The 27,391-nt window shown below is 37.4% G+C and overlaps 2 long non-coding RNA genes across 2 annotated transcripts in view; one reads left to right on the top strand and one right to left on the bottom strand.

Annotated features, from left to right (window-relative positions):
* The window catches only part of LOC136360101 (uncharacterized), a 241,449-nt gene extending 225,856 nt beyond the window's left edge, over positions 1-15,593 (bottom strand). The window contains exon 1 of the long non-coding RNA XR_010743417.1: positions 15,519-15,593. This is a non-coding gene — a long non-coding RNA (uncharacterized lncRNA). The remainder of the gene's footprint in view (positions 1-15,518) is intronic.
* LOC136360103 (uncharacterized) overlaps positions 15,533-27,391 on the top strand; it is a 127,920-nt gene continuing 116,061 nt past the window's right edge. The window contains exon 1 of the long non-coding RNA XR_010743419.1: positions 15,533-15,593. This is a non-coding gene — a long non-coding RNA (uncharacterized lncRNA). The remainder of the gene's footprint in view (positions 15,594-27,391) is intronic.

The following is a 27,391-nucleotide window of genomic DNA, read 5'->3' as shown; positions in this document are numbered from 1 at the left end:
GCAAGTGGTCCCCTGTCTGGTTTATCATTTTATTGTAAACATATTAAGGGGTGTCCCTTTCAAGTTTAAAAAAAAATAAAGCATAATTTTCCTGTTTCTAGTAATGGTATACACAAACCTAAGCTTAGGCAGAAAAACTTCTGCAGCAAAGACTTTTTCTTGTGGAGCAATATAATGCCCCTTACAAACAAGAAAAATGCATGAGCGCAGCTGAATCTACATAAATTTTACATTAAAATAAGTCCTTGTGAAAATGTTGTTATGCTAATTGCCTGACTCAGTATGATATCATGTCAAAATGTAATCATCCAAATTCATCTCTAGATCCAAATGTGTCACCAGCTGCATATATCAGCAATTGAGTTACATGAGCCATTCATTTGGCCCAGTATGTAATTTATCTAGTATTTATGTGATCTATATAAAACTAATTTCTTCCCAGGTTGGGACACCGCTGTAAAGTTGATTAATGCTTTTGTCATTTCACATATTGATTATTGTAATTCACTACTTATTGGTTCCCTCCGTTGCATGTTGCACAGACTTCAGCTTATGTAAAATGCTGCTGCACATATCCAAGTCAAATTATATGAGTTTAATAACATCACTTTGGTTTTAATGAAACCTTACTGCCTCACTGCTCATCCCTGGAATAAGTACAGTGTCCACAACTGTCAGTGTAATGTGTAATCTTTCTGAATATTTGCTGACATTGTGGAGAATGACCTTCCTCTTTTGTCACACATTAGTTTCTTGCTTGATAACTCACGAGGAGCTTGCTGACAGCACTCAGGCTTTAGACAAAACCATGACTGGTTTCTTTCTGAAACTCTAATGCCTGAGTTGGAAGGGATCCACAGCGACCATTGAGTCCAACTCTCAAGTGAATGGCCCATGGTGGGGATCAAAACCACCCTGGTGTCAGCTTTGACCAAGAGCTCATCTCAAGGTCACTCATCTACTTTTCATTCTAATTGCTTGGTTTTGTCACCAACTTTAACCGTGCTCTCTGAAATACTCTTTTTCCAGGGAAAAGGAGAACTATAAGGAAGATTGATCATAGTCTTTGTGAGTTGCTTATTAAATTTAAAATTTAACTTTTTGGAATCATAATCTGCTCCAAATATGTTTCCTCTGTTTAATGATATATTTGAGTCTCTGAAAGGTATGCTAAATCTGGAAACAAAACCAACCAACCTATTTTAAAGGAATTCAGGAAATAAATCTATTTCAATATTCAGTTTCCAAAAACTGGATTTTATTTTAAGGTTCACATTTTCTTGGAGAAAGAAATGTCCAGCTTATGTTTTCTATTTGGTGCAATTGAAAGCGTATGTAAATAGGCAAGTAGACAGTAAATAAAAAAAAGTGCAATCTGTTTCAAGAGTTCTTGAAAGAACAATGTTTCCTTGGTCTAAAGAGAGTTGTCTTTCAATACAGGTAGAATATATATACTTTCAGTAATGGGCACAGTTTAGGAAAGGCAGGTTTTTAATAAAAAGTCTTTTGTGAAATCTCCACTGTATATTTATGTTATGTGGCATTATTTAGAACTTACAGAAACTGTAAATATAAGGAAAAATAGAATGTAGCAAACATACAGCATATCTTATTGTTCTACTTAGCTCACACAGGGAAAAAGAGATTCTTGGGCATAAGTAATTATTTAGACACTTATTTGATACAATGATTGAATGTCATTTTATGCCATTAGCATATTTTTGATTTAACTAAGTAATAATGATCAAATGAGGGCAATTTCTGATGATTAGCAATTAAAAAGAAAACATGATGGCCTCAGGTTCAGCTGCTGGTAATTCTTAAATTATGTCTGAACCAAATCTGGTTTCATTACCTGAAGTCCATTTTCTTGCCATATTTTAGTGTGATTGACAACAGTGAAGATTAAAATGTCCTTTTTTTTTTTTTTTTTTTTTTTTTTTTTTTTTTTTTTTTTTTTTTTTTTTTGTCCAGAGACTTATTTTTAGATGACTACACAACAATGTGACTCAAGGCCAGAAGCAGGCTGGTACAAACATGTCAGAAGTAGCCCAGGAGATGATGTTCTGCAGTTAACATGGGACCAGTTTTGGAGCATGTCCTTGTAGTATCTTTTATGAGGTAGACATCAGTTGCCTTTCTCCTACTGTGCAAAAAAGAGGGATTTAAAACCAGTCCTGATATCAAGATCATTCTCCTGAGATCAAGTTTGAAAAGATACAAACTTTTCAATTATAAATAGGATTTTACTTCAGGGTGAAAAACCTGGTTAGATCATGCTCTCAGCTGAAAGAAACTGAAGCTGAATTTTACTTGAATATTCACCTCTCAGGTTTTTTAATCTGCTTCTTTCCTCATAGTCAATATTCTTTTTGAAGACATTTGCAGTAATTAGAGCAAATGTGTAGTAGGCACTAGATTGAATTCTAGACTGAATTTGCAGGTAATTCCTTACTGCAATGCAACAGTAGAGAAAAAGAAACTGATAAAAAGAACAAGAAACTTTTCTTTCTGCAGACAAAAGAAAAGAATATCAGGTGGAACAAAATATTTATCTAGTATGTGGTGAGTTTATCCCTTTTGTCTTGATTTTTTGTGCAGTCTTGTTTAGACCGTAAAAAATTGTAAATTTAGCAGATTAACTTTTGCAATTGAATGACAAGAGAGTTCCTGTTGGGACTGTTCCAGATCTCTTTTTGCGCAGTTGCTATAGTTCCTTTGGACTATTTTTGTCAGGAAACAAAGAAACAGCAATATAGACATATATTTTAGGTAGGTGAAATGGGCAAAAATGATATATTTTATTCAGTTATCATTGTATACTTGAATGCACTCAGATACAGCACTGAAGCTAAATGTCTGATATTTTATCTATGGAAGAGTACATAGATTGCTAAAAATATTGGCAAAAGCAAAATGCATTTGAATAGTAAAGGTTAAATAGTACTGTTTTTCTTCAAGATCCTTCAGTAAATTCTTCTACCCTGTATGAAGAAAAAGTAGAGATGTTGGGTTGCACAGAAAGCAAAGATGAGAAGATCAGGGAGTGAGGTTACTTTGGCAGTCCCAGCAGGGTAACAGCCAAGATGTCATCAGAGGTGTAAATCAACATTTTGTGCTTGGGGAAGTGGAATGTGGGCATGTCTGACATGATGGTGTTTGTTCTCACAATTTTCAGGTCTGCTGGAGCCCAGCTTTCTTTGGGATGGCTGAACACCTGCCTGCCCATGGAAGAGGTGAATGGATTCCTTGGTATGCTTTGCTTGCATGAGCAGGTTTTGCTTTACCTACAAACGGTCTTTATATCAACCCACAGGTTTTCTCACTTTACCTTTCCAATTCCCTCTCCCATATATATGTGGTGAGGAGTGAGAAAGCAGCTGGGTGGGGCTTAATCCCACCAAATTAACCCCAATTTAACTCCAACTATTTTCAGAAGATCCATCCCTGTGGTTGAGGAGGGTTTGATAAGATTCACCTTCCTAGAAATCTATCAGGAAGCTTTTAGAAGAATATTATGATTGCAATAATAGGGGAGCACTCAATAATACATCATGTTCTTACTGCAAAAACTTTTTTTCTGGTGGTATAAAGCTTCATGTTGCCATTTTGAAATGTTTGCAAAAAATTCTGCAAAATGTAACCTTTCAAAATTAATTTCAGAGGAAAAGTTCAGAAGATTGTTTCAACTTGATAGCAACAAAAAATTCTTACTGGCCAAATGTTCTTTCAGTAATTTTATTCTCTATGAAAAATTAAAATGTCTCTTTTTATGCAAAACTAGATGCTTAAATCATAGGAAATTGAAATAGAAATTCTTACCCCTCTCAATTTAAACTAATGTCTTTCTTAGGATGAATTCTGATGAAATGTGTGCTTTGCAGAAATCTTAAAATCTGTCCTTAAAAGTATGTAAACCAAAATGTGTTCTGACAGGATTAGTAGTTATATATATTCACTTGAAACAGTAAAATAAATTCTGGGTAGCTCTAACTCCATTCTGATATTACATAGGGGGAAAAAAGGCAGGATGTGAATCATAAGGGCTAAAATCTGTATGAGAAAATAAAAGCTCTGCCTATTTTTTGTCTCACTGTTTTCTGATAGTTTGGGTATTGTGGAGTTTCTTTTGTTTTGCTTCTTTTTTTTTTTTTTTTTTTTTTTTTTTTTTTTTTTTAGTAATCTTCAGTGCTGGGAAAACATTACTATCGAAAAATATGTAAATGGATAGCACATGTTCAGGAAACTCAAATACAGTCTAAACAATCAAAAGACTATAAAGAACATAGTTTGTTTTTGCAGAAAATTACGACTCTTAGAAGTGATGATCTGAATTATTGCAAATCTTAGAAGTAGAAGCTATATGACTGTAACTTGGCTGTGTTCAGATAATTCAGTTAGATATAAACTCAGAGTTACAAACTGGCATATGCTATTTGCTTAAACAATGTGTGTGAAAATAGCCCCTGAAAAATCTGTCTATACTGTAGCTGAAAACCAGCAACAATTAAAACTTAACCGATCCCAGATATGTTTTTTATTGCTCTTACACACTTTTTGCATAATTTTTCCTGAATTTTAATGGACTAATAAGTTTCTCCCAAGAAAATATATCCAGCAGTAAAAATGAACCAAGACATAATGTGTAGACTTTGATCTAAAGGTGAACTGTCAAAAAAGCAAGGCCATGTTGAAGGTTTTGCCTGCCCACACTAGAAAAACACTATTGTTGGAAAATTCAGTAATAATTGGATAAAATTTCATGTTTATAAAACTAAAATTCTGTGCCATTTTATAAGCACACGGTGCAATTTGCTTTACTGAGTGCAAGGCATGAAATTCATTGCTCAAAATCAGAAGTAGAAAAATGCTGAAGAGGAAGATGGATAATAGTTAATAATAGATTGTGCTAGTCACAGCAACCAACACAAAAGAAGCATGATCATATCAAAGGTCAAATCTCTATACACAACCAAATGAGTGCATTCCACAGGTGGATATACTCCACATAGATACATTACTGCATCACAATAACCATAAACATCAGTTAGATTGACTTGGCTGAAAGAACGATGACTTGTGATAGAAAGCCATTAACCAAAGTGTCACAGATTTTCATACTTTGCTCTCTCCAGCACCCTACTGTTACACCCAGGTGATTAAGCCTTGTGGTTTTATAGATAGATCCTTGCAAGTCACTGTACAGCTTTGAAAAGCATGAAAGAAGTCAACAAAAACATGAAAAGAGTCAAGAAAAGCAAGCAGCAGTGCAGGCAATCTCAGAAACCAACAAACACACAAATCTCAAGAACAGCAAGCAGAAAAATTATGCACAGGCTCTAGCCATAAAAGTGCTGGCTGTAGGGCATGAAGGCCACAGCTAAATGAAGATGACTAATGTATGAAAGGTATGATTTTCTGGAAGGCTGCAAAGAAATGGTTTCTCTAATCTGTGGAGGTAAGTAGCCATGGAAAGAGGAATCAGAAATAATTTTAATCCAGGCTCTACTGCTTCAGAAGCAGAATTTGACTGTTTTTCCTTTGGAAGTTTTGAGATGAAGGGAAAGTGCAGGCACAGATACTTCAGCACAATCAGTATTAGGGTGACATCAGCACAAATACAGTTGAATTAAGCAGGAGATGGTAACTTTTGTTTTGGAGATGTACTCAAACCCCTTGCTATAAAGCCCATTAAATTAATGCACTGTGTATCACAGCTGGTTTGCTTAGACCCTGGAAGGGTCATCAGAAAGGGCATGAGTTTGGAAGGATCCATTGCTGCATTTGGTAGAGCCCTTTTTATTTACAAGCAAAAATGTTACGAGAGAGCCTCTACCAGCAGGTAGCAGATTAGACTCAGGGTTGTCCCAGCAAACCAAGGGTATATGGGTGTAAATGGGGTGTGACAGTGCAGCTCAGAGCTGTTCAGCAGAACACAAAGCCTCAGTGTCCAAGTCAGCTGCTTCTTGGTGGAAACACAGCAGCTGAAATAGGACATGTTTTGAGTCCATGACTCTAGCAGTCACTACATTTAGTACCCTTCATATTTGTCTGAGAAATGTTGAGGTTCTGACTCTTTCAGCCTTTCTCTATAATAGCTCAGAAAGACTAATATTTTGGGATTTTAGGAGATCTGTAAGTAGCCAAATACTTCTTGTCTTTCCAGTAGCAAAGTTCAAAATAAGCTCAAAAGCCAGATTTCCTTCTGTTCCCTCTCTCAATGTCCTATACTACTGCAGTTCCACCTTCTCTCTGGAGGATCTGGTGGATCCAGCTTGTCATATTTTAAGCATAATGAAGAGGACTGAAAAAAACATGCAGTGTTGCCCTCTGAATGACTTTTGACAGTCCTTTTATTTCTTAGAACCTCACTTCTGTCTGGAAAATGAGGGTAATGTGTTAATTTTTATCTCAGAAAGATATAATGGTGGTATCTAGCAATGGGATAATTTTGTATAAAATTAAGTAAGCAGCCTGGTATGGTTCCTAGAAGCTGTCAGTAGCTTTTCATTATTATATTTTCTCTCTAAAGCACAGTTAAGAGGTTTTGTTGCCATTAGTTACACTTTAAATATAGGGTCTGGGCCAAATTAACAGTCCTAGTAACCCCACAGATCAGTCAGTGTGAACCTGCTGAAGTTATTAATGATGTTACACCAGAGCTCAAATGATGGAGGGAAACGAGATTCATGCCCTTAATGTTAAAGGTGACCTCTGCTATGCATACACACTATGAAAATCTACAGCCCACAGGCAATTTGATTTTCTGCCTGAAAATTACTGTAGAGACTTCAGTATCTGAGGCAACCTCCTCTGCTTTTCTTTTTAAAAATATTATTAGTATGAAGGGCAGAGTGAAGATATTAAAAATCAGATCAGGACTGAGCTAAGAATCTGGTATTAAGAGCCCTTTAGCTTTAGAAAGAAGGCACAGTTCAGAGGTACAGGGGCAGTTTGTGCAAGTTTGGTGGTTTCTGATGGCATGGAATCTGCTGAGTGCATTTTCCATCTCATTAACCTGAGGTTCCCTGGAGGGAGAGAGAGTCTCTGGTGCTCAGGCAGTGTCAGGCACAGCTAGATCTGTCATTTGTTTTCCTTCTGAGAAAGCATAAAATTACTTCCATCTGACTGGTAACTTACTTCTGCACCACTCATGGCATGTCCTATGCATATGCTGCAGTCCTTGCACCAGGGTGTGTGGCTGGACAGATGAAGAAGGATCTTCCCCTTTGCAGATCCACATGACAGAAAGAGAGCTTGGCCAGTGGCAAAATAAACTAGAAGCACTATCTTCGTGTGCCAGGAACTAAAGCAGAATAAATGAGAAGACAAAACCTTTACTCTCCCTCACCCATTGTTGACCTGTACAGAGCTGGCCACACCACACAGAGCACCACAACATTTCCTATGTGCCTGAGTCACAAATAGCAGCACACTCAAGGCATCAATACGCAAAATGAAAATGTAGGCTCTCACGTGCACTTGCTAATGCAAAAGCTGCTTTCAGTGTAGCCATTCAGAGTGGTTTGTTTGGAAATCAGGTATTCTCCAGGGACTGCTCAGTAGCAGACACAAATGTTGGCTGGTCAGGCCAGCTGGTCTTTCTGCTGGCTGGTAGGTCACATGAATTCATGGGGGGCACCCAAAGAGAAACCAGATGGGTCAGGCAGTCACCTTGAGATGTGACCACACAACACTTCAGAGTAGATTTCTCATGTGACTATCTACATCAGATTTTAGGAACCTATCTGTGGGCACCCAGATTTGAAATGAATGCATTTACTGGTATCCACTTGTCATATTTACTACATTAATGTAGTAAATATGTAGTAAATAAAAATACATTAGCTGATGATTTTTTCAAAACTACTCAAAAAGCTTCCAAGAAAATAAAGTTTCTCTGCTCTCACTATGCTGTAATTCAAACAATTATTCAAACTACAGTTGTCAAGCTTGGCTCACTGGCTCAGATGGTAACACACAAGTCCACAAAACCACTCTAGCTTGCCCTTATTCATAACTGGAGTTCATAACAAAAGACAAGTCTCACAAATTGTTCAAATCCATACCTGAGAGACAGAGTAAGCTCAGAATAAGTAAAAGGCATCAGAAAATAATTGAAATGTTTCTGGTTCAAATGAGCCAAGATTTAAGGCCTCTAAGAAGAGGAAAGAAAAGTAAATGAGGATGTGTCGAATTGAAAAATTGTAGATTCCTCCAAAGAGAAAAAGATAGAGAAGATGAAGGGGACATGGAGCAGAAGGAACCTAACTTCAAGCAACAGTTGGTGGCTTGGGATAGAAAATATAGAAGTGGCAGGTTCTAACAGGGAGGTTGTATCTCACAAAGAAGCCACAGAGTCTCCAAAATCAGTGAAATTGGAGCTCAATATATGAAGGAGAATAATGAGGCTAAGCTGAGAAAAAATGTCTGATGAGTGGAACAGAAAGCTCACAGTGTAAAGCCTAAGAGGAAAAAAAGAAAGCTGAATCAGGGGAGAGGAGAGATCATAAGAAAGTCTTGATAAATTATCAAAATTGTAAAAGCTGAAATAGAAAAGAAATTATATAACAGCTTCTTCTTACTGTGGAATAACTGGTGACATTTAACAACATTCTAGCAGTGGGTGGAAAAGGAAAAGAGGGGTCAAGTTTAGCACTCTCCTATTAAGCCTGAATTACTGGGAGCATGGTGGAGTTATGGAATTATCACTGTGATGACAAATGGAGAGAAGGGGGAGATAGAAAGGAAATTAAGGAACATAGTATTTATATAAAACTATTTTTCTGAATGTATAAGAATAATTAATAAAATGTAGTGCAAAAGCTTATTTTATCTTCCTGTACCTGTCAGGTACAGACTACAACACAGTATAATAACTGCACAGTGCTCTCTGCTCTCAATGAGCACAGAAAAGATAATTCATTTTCATGTCATGTATCACTCACAGCTGTCTGCTGTGATTGCAAAAGTCAAATTACCCCATCCTACATTCACACTAAGCCAAATCTGTTTGGGAAGTGAGGGACAGAAAGTGGGTGTGTTAATAGCGATAATTTGCTTCCTGAATATATTTACGAGGTCAAAATGGGAACATTAATAGTCTTGTGTGGTATCTAATACTATTGAATGTGTAGGGCAAATACTCTTGTACTGCTTCTTCAAAGTATAACACATGAGAGCTTAACTTTATCTTATTACAGCATGCTATAACAACTTGTAATTTTCTGTATACTTTCCCCTCTTTCTGATGAAAGGGTCTTATTCCTGAATGAAATTGAGATGCAAGACACATACATCAAAACTCAAAGGAAAAGGAATTGTTGAATTAGCTATTCATGTTATTTGGCCAATGTTCTCTGCTGTGATTTTCTACATTCTGAAGACCACAGAACGGGATTCAAAATCTAGGTAGTGTGCCTTTTGCTGTAAACAGAATAAGTCTTTGATTATTACTTTGCTTTTGAAGACAATTAATTGATGGTAAAATAAATTTTTTCTGTTTCAGGTCTGGCTGATGTCATAACAATCAAATATGTGAGCTTTCTTTCCTGGTTTAGACTGTACAGGGGTTCAATTGTGTGGGGGAATTATTCAGAACAAAAGCTAAAATATGAATTTTGTAATGCTTGCCTTTAAAAAAAGTTCAATTTCAATAGTAAAGTCACAGATAAACTCTGAGCACTTTGTTGCTTTGTTTGTCACTTTAAGGTGGATGAAAAAATTCCTCTGTGGGTTACTGTAAAAGATATTGAAAACTTTCATGTCCTGGTCCTCTTCCAGGATCTCCTCATAAATACTACTAAACTGCAGTTAGAATAACTTGACTGAATCTACAATGTTTTCTTCCTTGAAAGAATAGCTTGAAGTGTGCTGGTGTAGCTGCCCATTTAAAGGATCCCTTCCACTGCTCAGACTCCTTACTTCATGATATAACTTAATGTCAGCACAAAGCAAAGTACTGCAGGTCATATTTTGACCTACAAACAGCTTACTTTGGGTTCTCCCCACTCTGGCCCATGACATGAAGCAGTTAGAAGGTGCCCTGCAAAGACTACCTGGGATTCATCCCAAGTCCCAGTGGCTGGGGTCTACCTTGACTGTCATAATTAGTTATTTTGACAAATCTTAGGTCCTTTAACAGGTGAGAAGCTGGAGTTTTCTCTCTCCTGTGGGGCATTATACAAGAGACCTCTCCCTCACTTCCATGAATCCTTCTGCCATCTAAACACCCTGCCACAAAGTAAGAGGATTCAGAAAGACGTTTGTAGAGTGGTTCAAATCTTCTCTTGTAAGGTGAATGGTGAATGATTAGTGTTTATCAGTAGTTTCACATGAAAGGTTCTGAGATTGATGGTAAAAGCAAAACATGATTGCTCACAAGATGTTTTGCTTCCTTGGGGTTATTATTTTGACTATTTCCAGAGCTTGGGAGATTCTTTAGAGCCTTATTTGGTGAAACACTACTGCAACATTTCAAACATAATTCTGTCTTTTAAACTTTTTCTTCCTAAATATGTATTCAAAAGTACTCTACTGGAGGACCTCTTGCACTGACATGTATAAGCAAGAGGATTTTTTTCTGTAGCATACCCTAAATTAGATTTGATGCAAAATACTTATAGAAGTATCCAGAATGACTAAATGAACCAATTATGTCAATTATCAACCTGCAATAATACACTTTTACTACTACTAAGACTCAGTTTCACTGAAATTTACTGTTATTGTTTATTTGTATTGTTCAATCACTGTTGTGCTACACTGCCAGTCAAATATAAAGGATCAAAAATGTCTCTGAAGGATATGAATGCCTTCACCTAAATACATGTTTTGAGCTTAGAAAGAAGAAGATAGTTTATAATGATAGGGTGGTTCAATATAAAAAGTAACAATTGAATTCCATACTGTCAGAAATAAATACAAGGAAGAAAAAAGGTTCTATTGTGATTATTAGGACAGGAAAGCTGAGAAAAAATTTAAAATAGAAAAGTTTAATAAGATGTCAAGCGTAATAATTGAAATTCCATTTTCCACTACATACACACAGGTATGAAATAGTCCATTGGTGTTGGTTCTGTGGCTACATTTAGAGACCTCATTTTGTTGCAAACTGTATTTGAAATTCTAAAGCCATTAAAAATCATAGCATGCTACATTCCATTCCTGCTCAAATGGAATGATATCTTTCACTCTTTTTCCCCTCTAAAAAACACCTTACCCCTTGTTAAGCTCCTGTCTTCACTTAGCAAGTTTAATTAAAAGATGTTTGTGGTGCTACTCTTCCCTGAATTTGGTGCAGGGGAGACATGCAACAATGTTCACAGAAGGTGAAAAACAAATTTTACTGACTTTAGAAGACCAGAAATTTGGCAAAATTAAAAAAAAACAAACAACATTTAATCAAAATAAGGCATTTCACCAAACACTGAATTTATATACCCATATTTCAGGGACTCCATTGGTGCTCCAGGGGTGGCGTGTGGGGCATTGCTTCAGGTGTGCCAGTGACTGACAGTCATGCTGGGCTGGACTAGAGGTTCCACAGGTGGGGTGTGGAGCAAAGCACCATTCTACCTGGGCAGAACTGCCCTGCCACACCCAGCTTCAGATGTTTCGAGGCAGCAATCATTTTCTGCAATCTCTCACACCCCTATACTAAAAATAAAAAAAAAAAAAAAAAAAGAGTTTCATATATAGAAAACATTATTGTATTCAATTTTAAGTTGATATATTAAAGTAATGCATTGCAAAATTAATCATGCCCATGTATCTATCTCTTACTCCTTTTCCCCAAAATATCTTCAACCAAAAAAAAAATTGGAAAGTTGAAAAGCTGTTTCTAGGTTATAGCTGATTAGGAGGAGAGAGACAAGAATGGAAGTATCCCTTGTGGATGACACCTTGAGCAGCTCCTATTTGTCTATATGAGAAAGCCCCTGGCTCCAGCTGTTCCATTACACTCAAACATAATATGTCCTTGAGAAAAAGGTGTTATCTCAGGTAGCCAGGAATTGAGTCAAAGAAAATAATAGATTCAGTCAGAAATTGCACCTGCAGCCTTACTGGTCTCTGTACCAGGTTATTGCATTAGCTAAGTGCAGCCTCACATAATGAGAGAAACCTTTTTGACCTTGACTTTTACAGTAGTTTGAATGAAGTTTTGAATCTAGAAGAAGTCTAGAAATCTAGATTTTGAATCTAGAAACAATCTGAGGATTGTTGCAGACCAAAGAGTTCTAAAAATATTACACATTTGTATTGTAGGAAGATTTGTATCGTAGGAAAACTTTGGATTGTTCCAAGAAGTTCTAGTTCCTCCTAATTATGCCACCTTTGTCACCGAGAGTAAACAATTTAATATAGGAAAGAGTATATGGTCGAACTGGAAGATCACCACACTTCTTGCTTTTTCAGAATACATATTTAACTAAGGTACAGATGAATCAATATTTGCAAAATATTTCAACAGCAGTTGTAGTTTTGTCATCTAAATGGAACATAAATTAAATAGGAAGTTCAAACTCAACTATTCCCCTTGAGGGACACCATCCTTGGCTTAATTTGATAATTTTTTAAATTCAGTTTACATTTTTCTTCTATGTGAACTTTCTTAGCATCCATGAGACATAATAAATTACACTGGTGAACCACTGTAATCTGACCTATTCAGTGTTCAGTAATTTGAATGCCTAGAAAGGATAATTTGCAAAAATTAAAGAAGCATATTACTTTCCCCTTCATGTAATGGAGGGTGACATGTAGAAGCAAAAGTGAAGCTAAGTGTATGCAGTGGGATGACCCTGGCTGAATGCCAGCTGCCCACCTAAGCCATTCTATCACCGCCCTCCTCAGTTGCACAGGGGAGAGAAAAAGTCTAACAGAAGGCTGGTGGGTTGAGATATGGGCAGGGAGAGATCATTCACCAATTACTGTCATGGGCGAAGCAGATTTGACTTGGGGAAAATTACTTTAATTTATTGCCAGTCAAGTCAGAGTAGGGTAATGAGGTATAAAATCAAACCTTAAAAAACACCTTCCCCCGTTACCTTCCCTTCTTCTTGGGCTCAGCTTCAGATTTTCTTTACCCCCTTTGCTGCAGTAATACAGGAGGAGAGGAATGGAGGTTGCAGTCACAGAATCACTTTTCTCCGCCTCTCCTTGCTCCCCACACACTTCACCTGCTACAGCATGAGGTCCCTCCCACAGTAGACAGTCCTCCAGAAACTTCTCCAACCTGAGTCCTTCCCATGTGCTGCTGTTTTTCACAAACTCCTTTAGTTTGGGTCCCTCCCACAGGGTGCAATCCTTCAGAGTCAGGCTGCTCCAGTCAGGGTTCTTCCCAGGGTTACAAGTTCTGCCAGCAAACATTCTGCAGTGGTCTACCCTCCCCATGGAGACACAGGTCCTGCCAGGAAACTGCTCCAGTATGAGCTTCCCACGGGGTCACAGCCTCCTTTGGGCATCTGCCTGATCTGGTGTGGGGTGCTCCAAGGGCTGCAGGTGGATCTCTGCTCCACCATGGACCTCCATGGGCTGCAGCCCTATTTCATCCCTGCTCTGGCACCTGGAGCACCTTTTCCCCTTCTTCTCCACTGACCTTGGTATGTGCAAAGCTCCTTTCCTCACATATTCTCATTCCTCTCTGTGGCTTCAGTTGTGCAGCAACTTTTTCCCCATCTTATATATGTTACCACAGTAGTGCTCCCTCCACTGCTGATGGACTCAGCCTTGGCCAGCAGTGGATCCCTCTTGGAGCTGGCTGGCATTGGTTCTATTGGAAGAACAGGGGGAAGCTTCTGGTAGCTTCTCCTGAAGCCACACCTGTAGCCCCTCCACTACTAAAACTTTGACATGCAAACCCAACATACTGAAATATAACAAATTCATGTTACTGTCCAGTTTTCTATGTTTTACTGCAGCAATAAAGTGAGAAATATCAGTTTAATATTTGCTTTCTGTGCAATGTACCAAATTAGTAGGATCAGAGAATTTTCAGCAAAGGACATCTAGGATAATTAGAGATGAACTGGCTTAGGTATGAGAAGTGTATTTATAGAGCAGTGAATGCCATGGAAAATAAGCAAATGTGAGGAAAGAAGTAAGACAATTCTGTTAGTCATCAAGTAATTTGAATAGAATGAATAGCAATAGCATACAAGAGCAAATAATGAAGAGTGAATCCCATCAGATATTCATGGTATCCTCCAATAAAAGAATAAAAAAAGCTTCAATAGAAACTAAAAGGTATTTCTGAATGTGAGGGTTTTATTCTGCAATTTGTAACTCAGCTATAATTACCCTGCCACAAGGTTGTAGATTTCTAGTGGATTACAGAGTTGACAAAAATCACTGCAAAAAGACATGGAAGAAGAGTCTGTCTGTGATTATTAAATACTAAGATAAGACTCTCTAAGGAATCATCTAAAAACCACCCAAAAATTACTGGAAGCAGGGAGAACGTCTGTCAAAGTTCATCTTTTTGCATCTCCTATTCTGATTATCTCCTTTTGGAATTCTGTATTGATGTCTAAGTAGGCATTGCTCTGACATCTGAGAGTCAATCCTAAATGGAATTTGGTTCAAAGCAGAATCTGTGATAAAAATCATGAAAACAAAACTCAAAACACTTGAATTTCTTAAGCCGTTAGTAGGCCTCAGATAGAAAGCCCTTCTAGAGGGTACAAATATAGAAATATTAGCTTATTGCCAAGAAGTTTTCTACTTTGGCTAAATTACACCATCCATTATCAGCTAAAGTAATGCAATAGGATAATCTATTCAATGTCATGATCTGTTTGTTAAAATCATTTGAGACATGCATCTGCCCAAATTTAGGTCCAAATGAGATCACATAACAAAGTCAATAGTACAGATTTTTATTAACAGTAAACATGAGGTAGAGATAGAAAGAAATAGGGAAAATAAAAAGAAGGAATAAGAATAGAAAGTCACCACCAACTGGAGTCCTCTACAAGGATTGAAATTTTGGTGCCTGTTGGTTACAGGGGCAATTACAGACTGAATAATCTGTCAAGTTCTTGGGGAAATCCCATTGTCTTGGTGGAGAAACCCATGAAACCAGAGGTTTGATGGGTTTATATTTACCAAGTTTCACATGGGAACCCCCAGGTACCTCTCCTGTTGCAGGGAGTTTCACAGTGAATGCTGTGGACCATGGGGCGCCTAATGATGAAATGACACTTCAGGAGACTTTGACACCTGCTAAGAGGTTACAGCCACCTGTGACACCCCGGGCAGCGGAGTTATGACATCTGAGTTCATTTGACTGAGGATAGAGACAGTACCTGCCTCTCAAGGTTTGCCACTTTCCCTATCTCATTCAAAACAGCTGCAGCCCGCAGGGCAATGCTCACCCTCTCCACCTGGGGAGGGACTTTGCACATGGGTGGCTCTCTCCCTCAGTGTCTGAGCCACCAGCATTCCAGTCTCTCTTCCAGTACTATTTGTGGATACATTCTTCTCCCAGACTTTGGGTAGCTGAAGAACAGAGCCACTTTTTTTTTTTTTTTTTTTTTTTTTTTTTTTTTTTTTTTTTTTTTTTTTTTTTTTTTTTTTTTTTTTTTTTTTTTGTCTCAAGTTCTCAGAACAGTCCAAATTCTAGTTAGCAGGCATATTCTGCAAGGGGTGGGCTTTGGTGGTTGCAGATGAACAGCTGCTTCTTTGCAGTTCACTACAGTGGGCACAAGCCCTCAGATGATCTTAATGATGTTTAAGCCATTAGCCATTTGAATCTCTCACAGTCAACCAATATAATTAAGTAAATACGTACAATCTATCACAAGAATTAGCAGTTCTGTAGTGACCTCTGCTTTCTGTGACCCTTCAAAGGAAGGAAATGTAATGGAAGTAGTGTGATATGCTCACAGCAGGGAAAATAATTGGTTTTTGTCATACCAGAGCCACCATGTTAATTATGCATTAACTGACTAAGGGGATGCTTATGCCATGGAAGAAGACATTAAAATTCCCTGTTAAGATTAGAAATAACTGTATGAGAAAGGCATTAACACATTATGAAAGTGTATGCAGACTGATAAAAATTATAGGAATGTACTCATGTATTTGTAATATAACGTGAAAAGATTTTTTGTCTTAATAATTTAAATATGAAGAAAAATATTAAAACCTATGATCTAACTTCTCAAATTGAAATTACAAGAAGCAAAAGAGAAAGCCACTTTTCTTAGCTGTAAATAATTGAATGTAAGACACTTTTCTGAAAGCTAGGCTAGCTGTAAGATCTCTCTAAAAAGCTAGAAAATTATAACATCTTAACTGAAAAATATTTCATATTTTCAACACCAAAGCTCTCCAGTTAATAGTTGCCTCTGTCATATTTTTGCCCTTCAGGATGCTTGCACAGGCCTGGGTTTTGCACTCTGTCCTGACTGCACAGAGCACCTCAGTGAATCAAGTACATAAGAAGAGGTATGAACTGCATTAATGACTGCTTCAGAACATGCTACCACTTCAAAGTGCAGGCAACTTTGCTTTCCCTCCCACACCAGATGACATATCATAAAGCAAAACTGAAAAAACACTATTGATGAAAGCACCATTTTATATGTCTGTGATTTTTTTTTCCCATTAATTTACTTTTATTCCTGGGGGACAGCTGCCTAGATCACAGTCCTCCCTAGGAACAGTTCTGTCATGACTTAAAAAGTAGTCAGGAAGCTTTGAACTTTGGAAACAGTTATTTCCTTCTTCGGATACCATGAACAAAGATTAAAGAAATAATAGATTATTAGAATTTCTAACACTTATTACAGTCTCACAGAAAAATAAGATTTTTTTCAAGTATGGAATACAACAGCAAATCCAAGCTGATCCACATACTAAACATGGACTTCCAATTACATGTATCCAAACACATCCATTATGTTATAGTTCTATGCTTCCTCCATCTTCTTTCTGCTCTGGGTGACAAAGCTCATCAGGAAGTAGAAAATTCACCATCTACCAGAGTACCCTGTCACAGTGTTTAATCTCTTCTTAAATTCTTCACTTGTCTTTTTCTGTCTTCAAGACTTGCCAGCACATAAGAACGTGAGCAAAAGCTAAGGCAAAGGGATGTGTTTGTCAAAGCAATGTTATTCCTGCAAAATGCCTTCTTGCCATGAATGGATATAATTGCCCTCACCAAACTGTTACAATCCAGTTATTAAAATTATTAGAGAGATACCTCTGCCCGAATGAAAGTGAAAATGAGACCATAGGCTGAAGTCAATATTATGAATTTTATTTAACAGTAAATACGAGGTAAAGAGACAAAGATATAGAAAGGAAGAGAAAAAGAGGAGTGGGGGAAACGGGGAGACAGAGAGACAGAGACAGATTAAATAGATAATATCACCACTCCATGGATCCCAGAGACAACCTGTTGATCCTTTTCTTCTGATCTTCTTGGTGGTGAGTGTCCTGAAAAATACAGAGTTCAATGGAATAATATTATGTTTGGGCCAGCTGGGGATGGCCAGGTACCTCCCCTGGCAGGGGGCAAGTTTGACATTCTTCCAGAAAACTCTGGATCAGTTGCATCATTTGCATCACAAGCTGCTGCAAGGCCTCAGGAATGAGTCTGGGGAGCACTTTGGGGGTCTTCGATGATTTCTGACAGCTCCTCAGCTGTCTCTCATGTGAATTTTCCATGAGTGTGTGGCCTTCTCATGGGAGGAAGGAGGGTTACAGCTCACAACTCACGCAAACAGTTTTGCATTCTGCAGTAACTTCCTCTTTTTGTTTCCCTTTGGTTCATGTGATATAATTATGGTTCATGTGAATTGGTTCATGTGATATAAACAAACAGTTCAGGTGATAAAGATATCTGTGTAAGACCTATCTCCATTAGCTGAGGGAATCTACTTAGGTCACTGGCTAACTTGGATTAGACAGTCCTTTTGGTGGCTAAAGTTATGGGAGAGAGATTCTATCCTAAATATAGATTTTGTCACTTAATGCTACATTAAACAGTCTAGAAGTGGTTGGAAGTGCAGGATTTAGAAACCATTACCTGTGTGACCAGTCACATGGAAGATGACTGACCCCAGTGGCACAAAGAGTTTGTTGCTTTGTCACACATGAATCTATATTTGGCAGTACCACCAGAGCCACTCTTCTCCTTTGTGCTGGAGAACACTTTGACATTAATGTACAACTGACTGTAATGCAAACTCCAGGCTACCATCCCATGATAGCAGGGATGAATGGCTTCATGGGCCTTGTTTTTCAGCTCTGTTAGAGAAAACTAAGGAAGATTTTGCAGGTAATTTCTCCATTTGTATTCAATCCAATTTGTACTGCTGAACCAAGGATAAACAAAGAATGCAAGTATAATTGTAATTTAATCATTTAGGTTAGAAAAGAACTTTAAGATCATCAAGTCCAACTCTTACCCCAACACTACCATGCACACCACTAAACCATACTCCTGAGTTGCACATTGACACAACTTTTAAATCTCTTCAAGGATGGTGACTCTACAGCTTTCCTTGGCAGCCCGTTCCAGTTCTTGGTCATTCATTGAACTACAATTGTTTTGGTGGTTTTGAATTTGTAAGGCACCCCGATTGTGCAAGCAGATTTTTTTCCACTATAAAGGAGGCAGGGAAATTTGCATAAGTAAATTTTTAAGATAGGCCAAATCCTGACACTTTGCATTGTGGCTAGTGCTTCCATACCCCATTAACATTGAAGGATTCAGTGAGAATCCCCAGATATATTCAGCCTTTAAATGTCATGAATGAAAGAGTTACTGCTCTTCCTTGAGAGCTTAAACATGCCTCTCCAACATAATTTCATCCTTCTCTGGCTAATTTAGAGATACCTCACTGATACTGGCCAGACCTTGGGAAAGGTCAAGATAATCCATAATTAGATACAAGAGAAAGGGAAGTTGGTTGTCCTACTTAGAGAAACATAGTGGCAAGCCATTGGTATTTTTATTTTCACTGCTTGTCTCACACAGAGGTTTCAAAGATAGACAGGAGGTCTGTGTGGTACCTTACAAGGCACAGCCTCAGGATATGTGAGCAATGCTCCAGATTGGCCTTCATTGTAATTTGGGAGAGAAAATAATACTTTCCAAAGATGTGCACCTTTTTGTTCTCTTCCCCACCCACATCAGTACTTAGTCTTGTCATTCTCAAGGGTGAGCAGCTTTAAGAATTTGATTTACATTTTTGCATTTTGATTGTCACCCACTGAAATAACAGAAGTATCGTGTCAAGCTCAAGTACGTGAAATAACTGAATGTAGTAAAAGCAGAGTTCTCTGCCTCTGAAGCATTAACTTGTGGAATTCAGGAGTTGTCTGTCTCTGTCCTTTTTTTCGGCCTGTCCAATGATGCAAAGTTTAGTACTTTTGTGCTTCACTTTGCTCATCTAAGCAATGCTAACATCTTTGCAGTTGTGTTGAGCTAAAATGGAGATACCTCCATTTGAGAAATGTCACCTATAGTTTTAATTTCTTCTGTAAGAGTCCACCTTAGCTATATTATCTTATTTCCTTCTCTCATCATGTTCTTCACCAATATATAGCATTTGATCCTTGCACAATTTTCTATACTGGAGAAAGTATTTTCCCGTAAATTTGCCTTAAATGTGCACTCAGGAGTTCTGCACAATTTACCCCATTTCTGGTGCCCTAGAATCAGTATTGCTTTGGTATCAAATTCAAAGCAAAGCACCAGGACACTAACTTATTTTATGAGGAACCTCTTATCACAAACAAGCATGATTTCCCTTTTCTCAACTTCCCTTAATATAGGCAGCAGCAACAACTTCTTATGAGTTTCATGAACCTGAAAGAACCTCTTTTACTACTTCCAGGAGGCAAGGACATATCCAAAGAAAGCATCAAAATCTATCTGAGTTTGTTTTATCTAGAGTAGGGCCAAGCTTCTATTTAATATAAACATATGGTAAGTTCCTGCTGAATCCAATGACACCAGGTTTTTGCCAATATAGCTCAGAATTGTGTCTTCTAGCCAACAGAAGCATGAAACGGTTATTCAAATGTCCACTTTCAAACATGCTTCACAAGGAATTGGTTATTATGGAGTTTCTTCTACATGAATAGAAAGGAACCATTCCATATTGTTTAAAGCTTTTCTTTTCTATTGGTATGCAAATACATTCAGAAATATATATAAAATTCATTGTTTCCTGAAATAATATTTATTGTTTGGAAAACAATTTTGTGGTCTTCAGTGATTTATTTCATAGAATTACAGAATGAGTCAGATTGGAAAGGACCACTTTGGGTCATATGGTCCAACCTCCTTGCCCAAGAAAGGTCATCCCAGAGCACAGGACACACATCCCAGAGCACAGGACCATCTGTCCAGATGGTTCTTGAATATCTCCAGTGAGGAAGACTCTACACCCTCTTTGAGCAATCTGTTCCAGTGTGTGTGGTCAGCCACATGATAATGTTCTTCCTCATGTTAGGGTGGAATTTCCTGTGTGTCAATTTCTGCCTGTTGTTTCTGGTCCTATTGCTTGGCATCACTTAGAAGCACCTGGCTCCAACCTCTTAACACCATCCCTTCCAATATTTATAGACATCAATGAGATCCCACCTCAGCTGTGCTACCTCAGTGCTGAACAGGCCCAGCTGACTCAGAATTTTCTTGTAATAGAGGTGCACCAGTCCCTTAACCATCTTTGCAGCCTTCTTCTAGATGCACTCCAGGAGCTCCATGTCTCTTGGGTACTGAGGAGTCACCAACTGGATATGTTATTCCAGATTCTGCCTCCCTTCACCTTAACTCACACTGTTGTCATTAGGATGAAAAAATATATATGCAGAGAGGTTTAAAATTCCCTATTTCTAACAAAGAAAATTTTAACTGAGATGGAACTAATTGTACAAAAGGTGTTGGACCAGATCCACTGCTAAATACAGCAGAGAAAAAAGTCAAAGTGGTATCACACACATTTTTTGGTGTTTAGACAGACAACAGATTTTTCTAAGTCTCTTTGGACAGGGCAACCAATTTTAATTGTAAAAATATACAGAGTTCTCTTTTCTATCAGATTAATAATTTAAACTCCTGGAAAATGAGACAGAGGTTTGTCCCATATCTAGATTCCCTGTATCTTGTATATTAATTTCTACCACAGCCATATTTAAGGATGAATCCTTCAAACTGCTGTCCTGTGAGATGGTGCTCTACGGGCACTTCTCTTATTACTGCAAGCCAACCCCATAAATGTTTTATAATCCTTTCTTCTTCAGCAAAAAGCAGGAAGTTAAACTGTGTCCAGGAAAGTCACTCTGTAGGCTGAGCTCTAAATAATGTTAGTAGGAGCAGAGCATACTCACAGTGATACCACCAGAGATGAGATTTCAAACAGTGAAAGGAAAACCAGGATGTTTGCCTTACTAGAAACCAGTAATCACTTTCAGGGTTTAGCATTCAATTATGAAAAAGTGTCAAGCAATGACTGGGTCCTCCCTATGCTACACTGAGAAATCTGCCTAGCAAAACTAAATCTGAAGTTAAAGTTCTTGTCTTGTCCATGTGAATTCTGGGTCTAATTGTTGGTGGTTATGAAACCATTGTTCAAAATTCCATGAATAATTCAAAACATATATTTGTTTGCAGCAAGAAGGCCAGGAGCAAGAGTTTCCCAATTGCTTTTGCGATTTTTCCATGAAGCACACCTGACTTTGTCAGGAGATAACATAAGGAGATAAATTTTACTCTCTCTGAATTTTCAGTTCCCTTTTATATCTGGAATGAGATTTCCATACCTCCTAACCGAGAAGGGTACTGCTACACGACTTGAGCTTTAAAACTGGAAATTCTGATTTAGCTTGATTATATCATCTCTAGTTTCAGAGGTGGTGTTATGCTGCTTTATTCTTCTAGGTATAGCTGTAGTGCCAACCACTGGGGAAGCCTTTTCTAGCTTTACTGAGTACAGCCTCAGTGTCCGTCTCACAAGGTATCACCATTGTGCAGACATCTGAATTCTCCAGTAAATTTGAACCAAAGTTCCCCTGTTGTAACTCAGTACGCTGCTGTGGGAGGGAGAAACAACAAAGAATTATTTTACTGTCTTGGGAGCAGAGCTGGCAGTGATCACTTGCTCACTTCCTAATCAGCTATGAATAGATCCCCTTACATAAGGTGAGTAAAGAAGTGGAAACACATACATTAAACACATTCTGGGAACAAGGTGTATGTCAAACAAGGCTGCAAAAAGCTAAACTTTGTTTCCCAGTAATCTTCTGAGAATGTACATTAAAAGCATGCTACAGGCAGCTCTGAAACTTGTCCAGAAACAATTTACAGCATCTCAGCCCACGGGGAAAGGAGACAGTGAAGACAAAACTCTCTGCACTGCATGAAGACAGGCTGACTCTTACTGTATCACTCTAAAAATATGGGTAAAGCTGTACAAAGTAAGACAGTACTTAAAAATTTTTTTTTTTCACCTGTAAAACTAGAATTGCTTACAGAACATCAGTGTCATTAGAATAGACATTCTCTGTTCAGGTGCAGTAAATAACCTGTGATTTCCTGAATCAAGGAAAAAGAAGGAAGGTTGAATAAAAATTAGGTAGCCTTCAATGAGGTTTTTCTTTATGAGGAAGATTTGATAGTGCAAAAACCTCTATTCATTATATGAAATGGAAAGAAAAAGCAATTGAGTGGCCATAATAATTTTTATTATTGTTCAAAAAAATAGGAAACATGAAATGAATGCTTTACCAATGTTGTCATTTTTTACCAGCTTCAATACATCATTGTTACCCATTTAGGATAAGAACAAAGACACACAAATTCAGATAATCAGTTTGTCACCATATATTTTTTTCAAGGGATGGAAAGCAAAAGCATTCTGTCAGGTCTTTCATTCTGCCACTCTTCTTCTGATTTAGATTCACTTTCTTTCAGATTGTATTCTCTGATTTGAAGCCTTTTCAATGAGAGGAATGAAATAAGGGAACATCCTCTGCTTTTCCAAAAATAGTGTCCAGGAGCAAGAGAATGGAAATCTTGAATGTGAGGCGTATGCAAATATACTTGTGAATTCATTCATTGTTCTGTGAAGTTGAGGTGTATATCCTCAGCGGATATAGTTTTTCATAAATTTTGGAAAGTATAAATGTTTGCCCTTTTTTTCTTGTTTACTTCTTTACTCTTTCATTAAATATTTATTGAAATGAGGATCTAAGGATCTATTTCACAAAGAGATTTTCTTTTGACTTATTTCATGGTCACTTGAATGTTTTTGAGCTAAGACTTTGTCTCACTAGAAACTAGTCTGCAAGTAATAATTTCATTTTCAGTACCTCTTATGTACTTCCCTTGTTGAAGCTGTCTTATGATCTTAATATCTATCCTCTTTTTTTATATGCTTATCATATAACCAAAAATAATGGTCCAAATTCAAATTTATTGATGACACATTGCTAGTAAGTGTATCAATTCTATAACCTGCGCTGATTATAATTATCTCATTCTCAAGTATCAAAAACAATTTTTAACTAATGATTTTAGAGTTTGTAGGATAAAATGCAAAAGACATGAAGGCAATGAAAGCAATAATGATATTTATACTGAGGCTGAGTGGGCATGTCAATAACTTTACAAATATGTGGCATACACAGGAGATCTTCCAATCAGAGCCTGATCTTTTCAGGCAGGGTTCCGGTGAATTTACTTTTAATCTATTTAGCTTTTAAATTCAGGCTTGAGTGCTATTTATCTAATTTCATGCAATTAGCAGAGGTGCTTATGTTAGGATTATGACCACCCTAGGCTCCTTTAATAGTCAATGGAAAAAATAAATACCTCTAGACTACATTTTAGCTCATCAGACTTCACAGTTTTCTTTTAGATATGCCTCTTCCTCTGTCTTCCTAGCAATGGAGGGTGTCTTGATGAGACAATATTCCTGTCTCCTCAGTGCTTTACTGCAGTGGAATTATCCCAGGCTCCTCGTAAAAGTGGGAGCTTGTCCAAGCTTGATGGAAGGTATCCAAAAATAACATCAGAGTAAATATCTGAAGTCTAAAATTGAATCTCCTTGGAAGAAATAACTTTATTTTGGTCTATAATTTGCACGTATACCATTCTAAGTACCATTCTTGAGTCAGAAATGTTCCAAGTTATGTTGTTATTACTATTTTGGAAATGAATAAAGTTGAAAATCACCATTACTGTATTTCTACTTTTTATCACAGTTCATGGTAGATTTTGTTATTTGATTGCAGAGATTGCAGAGTAAATATCCAGTAGTGTCAGTCCAATGGTAAGACAATAGCTATAAATGTTACAAAGTAAATAGAGCCAGTGAGAATAACTTTGTAATAATTCTACTAAGCATTTTACCAAGTTGCAGTAACCTGCAATTATCTCACCACCTTTTCCCTTGCTTCAGTTCTGTTTCATCAAGGAAGGAATTCAAAATCACCTTCTCAACTTGGAAACTTTTCATGGCCTCTTTTGCTTTTGCTACTTGCTCCCCCAATGTCTCACTCTGTTGGTGAAAACTCAGTTGATTTTGTCCTCTCCATTTGACTGCACACATCAAGATGAGACAGTGACTTCTCTAACTTGTCATATTAATATTTACAAATGCAAACATTTGCATTTTCGTTTTTTATTTTTAGGTAACTGTCCAAGCGTAAATAAATTACTGCTCAAGTTCATGCTCTGAGAAGACAGAAATCCATTAAGGTTGTTTCAGTTTATAACAAGAGGATAAATGGTGTTGTGCATAGACTTCTGCACTTTAACAAGAAAAGATTAGCCCTTTCCTAATGTAATTTTCTTTAGCATGGGCTTTGAAACCATTTAAATTTTTGTTAAATCTATACCTAGAATTTTCACATCTAACTGCCAAGAAATAAAACTGTCTCTGTCTTACTTCCACCTGTTCATACATTTCTATTGCATCTGTTTATGGCACATTTTTTTTCACTAATATTTTGTCTCATATGTTTTTGTCTTTTCTACACCTAATCTGATAGGTGTCTGATGTCTGAGCAAACTATTTGATAATTACAAATAAACAAGCAAACAAAACAAGAAAACCAAACCAAGTGCTCATTTTATGTTTTCCCTATCTGCTCCTTATTGTCCATCCAGGTTTCACTCTGCTTCAGTTTGTGTAAAATTGTTGTGCAACCTGACTGCTCCATGCAAGAAAAAAAAAGTGCTGTAAAAATCCACAGAAATTAGGTATAGAAGCTGAGCAGGAGAACTCCAGTTTCTCCATTTTTTGGTCTCTGCATCCAGTACTAATTCTGACTGGTTCTAGAGAACCAGAAAGATTTAGGATATGGGAAGGGCTCAAGTCCCTTCCAAAACCAGCAAAAACAGAGTAATTGAAGAAATATACTTGTAATTTTCTATGGCTAAGATAAGACTGGCCCCAAGCATTTAATTAAAGAAACATCAAATTAACTCCTATTCAAATTTTTATCATTTCATTAATTTTGTCTTACAGCAATTTTGGTGTCTTTTGGAATGGACAGATTTTGTTCTCTGTAAGATTAATTTATTTCTACAATAACACTAATTAAAATATTAATCCATATTGGAGTTTTGCACTCCAAGTTAGAGACTCTTTTGCTTTTGATGGCAAGCTGTTTGTGACCGCTTGGGTATCTGACAGAGTTTGCACTTTCACAAATTTGAAATTCATTCCCTTGACATCAGTCTTATACATATTTTTTCAACTCAGTCTTAATCATCTCTCATGTGGTCTGTGGCTAAATTAGCAATAGGTCATGACAGTAGTTGGAAAAACATGCCATAAGGAGCAGAAATTTACATGCCATGGTTAAGATTCAGGAACAAGTAAATTGTGGTCAAGGAATTAAAAAGTAAAAAAGAATTAGCATCTACAATGATATTTTCTGCTATGCAGTGTTGCTCTTAGCACTGATTTTGCTGGTAGTATCTCAGAAGATGGAGATAGATTTTCCTTCTAATTTACTTCAGAATATATTCTTGCACTAAAGAAAAGATGTGCAAAATAAGATTGTGGCCTTCATTGGCTTTGCAGTAGTGCAAAACTCTCTAAACCTGCAGCAGAAGTTCCCAGCAGCAGTTAGTGTTAGTCAGGGTGGCCTCCTGGCAAGAAAAATGCCAGATGGACTCCTTTTGTGTCTGCACAGCTAACAAATCCTGACCCTTGTTTCACTCACACATCCCACATAAGCTTTTTCTTTCAAAGTGCCGTGTGGCTTTCCCCCACTTTTCTTAGCAATGCTACGGCTTAAAATATACAGATATTAAAACAAGCTGCTGATCCTGTTACACAAATACTTAAATGCTGCTATTTGAATCCCAGTCTGAAACCCATTTGGTTGATTTCCACACCTTTGGTCCCAGAGGTGTTGTTGTAACAAATATCTTCACATTCTCTCTCAGTGGGGGTTGCTGGAAACAGATTTCTTTTCATAAGGAATCACCTCCCTTGGGCTGCAGCTGAAGAACAATACTGAACTAGGGCCAAACAGGAAAACAGACAACAAAGAGCAGCACACCTGAAGAAGCTAAAAACCATATCCTCTCTTGCCATGACAGAGGATTGCATTCGGTCAAGAGGGAATGGACACAGTCCCAAAGTAGTTTAACTGTGGGTTTAACACAGGATTGTTCCTGTATGGGAAGTTACCAGCATTAAGTAACACCTGATCAGTATTTGGAAGGTCAGCAGTGTCTGAGGAATGTTTTCTAGTCCTGACCAAAGACTCAGAATCCCTGTCTATGTGAAGGCAAGACTGCTTTGTTCTTCATCACTTCATCACATTATGTCTTTAATGCTTCAAAAATCTAGCTCAAATCAGTTCCTTCAGAAAATTGTTCCAGACAGATGTCCACTAGGCTGAAGGGTCTCAGTGGAGACCTGTCATTTTTGTCCTTGGTGATATTTTTCTTTCAGTTTAAAGAGGAAGACCAATGGCTGAATTACTTTCCTATCCTATGGATGCATTCATTGCTCATTTCTACTGCCATGAAGAAGCTTTTTGACACCCTTAAGTAGTAGGAAAGGAAATATTTGCAGCCATTAACAAATGCAGCACTTAATGATATTATAAGCCTGCCTGATCAGACCCCTTTACTGGATATTGGATTGCTTGCTGAAAGTCAATTTTACAACAAAATAAACATCGGCATGACATAAATTTCACCAGTTTAGTTTTCAGATGTTGTTATATGCCATATTATTCCTCAGGGGTGAAAAACATAATGTGTGCAAATGAATTTAGATACACAGCAACTGATTTTCCAGTGATGATATAATTAAGGCTATAAAAGACAGCCTATATGTAACAGCTACTGAGGGAGCCCCTCGCAAGCTCATATATACACAACTGTATTTTTTTCTTATTTTGC

The sequence above is a fragment of the Sylvia atricapilla genome, chromosome 4, assembly GCF_009819655.1.
Source record: "Sylvia atricapilla isolate bSylAtr1 chromosome 4, bSylAtr1.pri, whole genome shotgun sequence".
In the NCBI taxonomy this organism is placed as follows: Eukaryota; Metazoa; Chordata; class Aves; order Passeriformes; family Sylviidae; genus Sylvia; species Sylvia atricapilla.
Note: the sequence above shows the minus strand (reverse complement) of the source record. Positions and strands in the feature narration are given on the sequence as shown.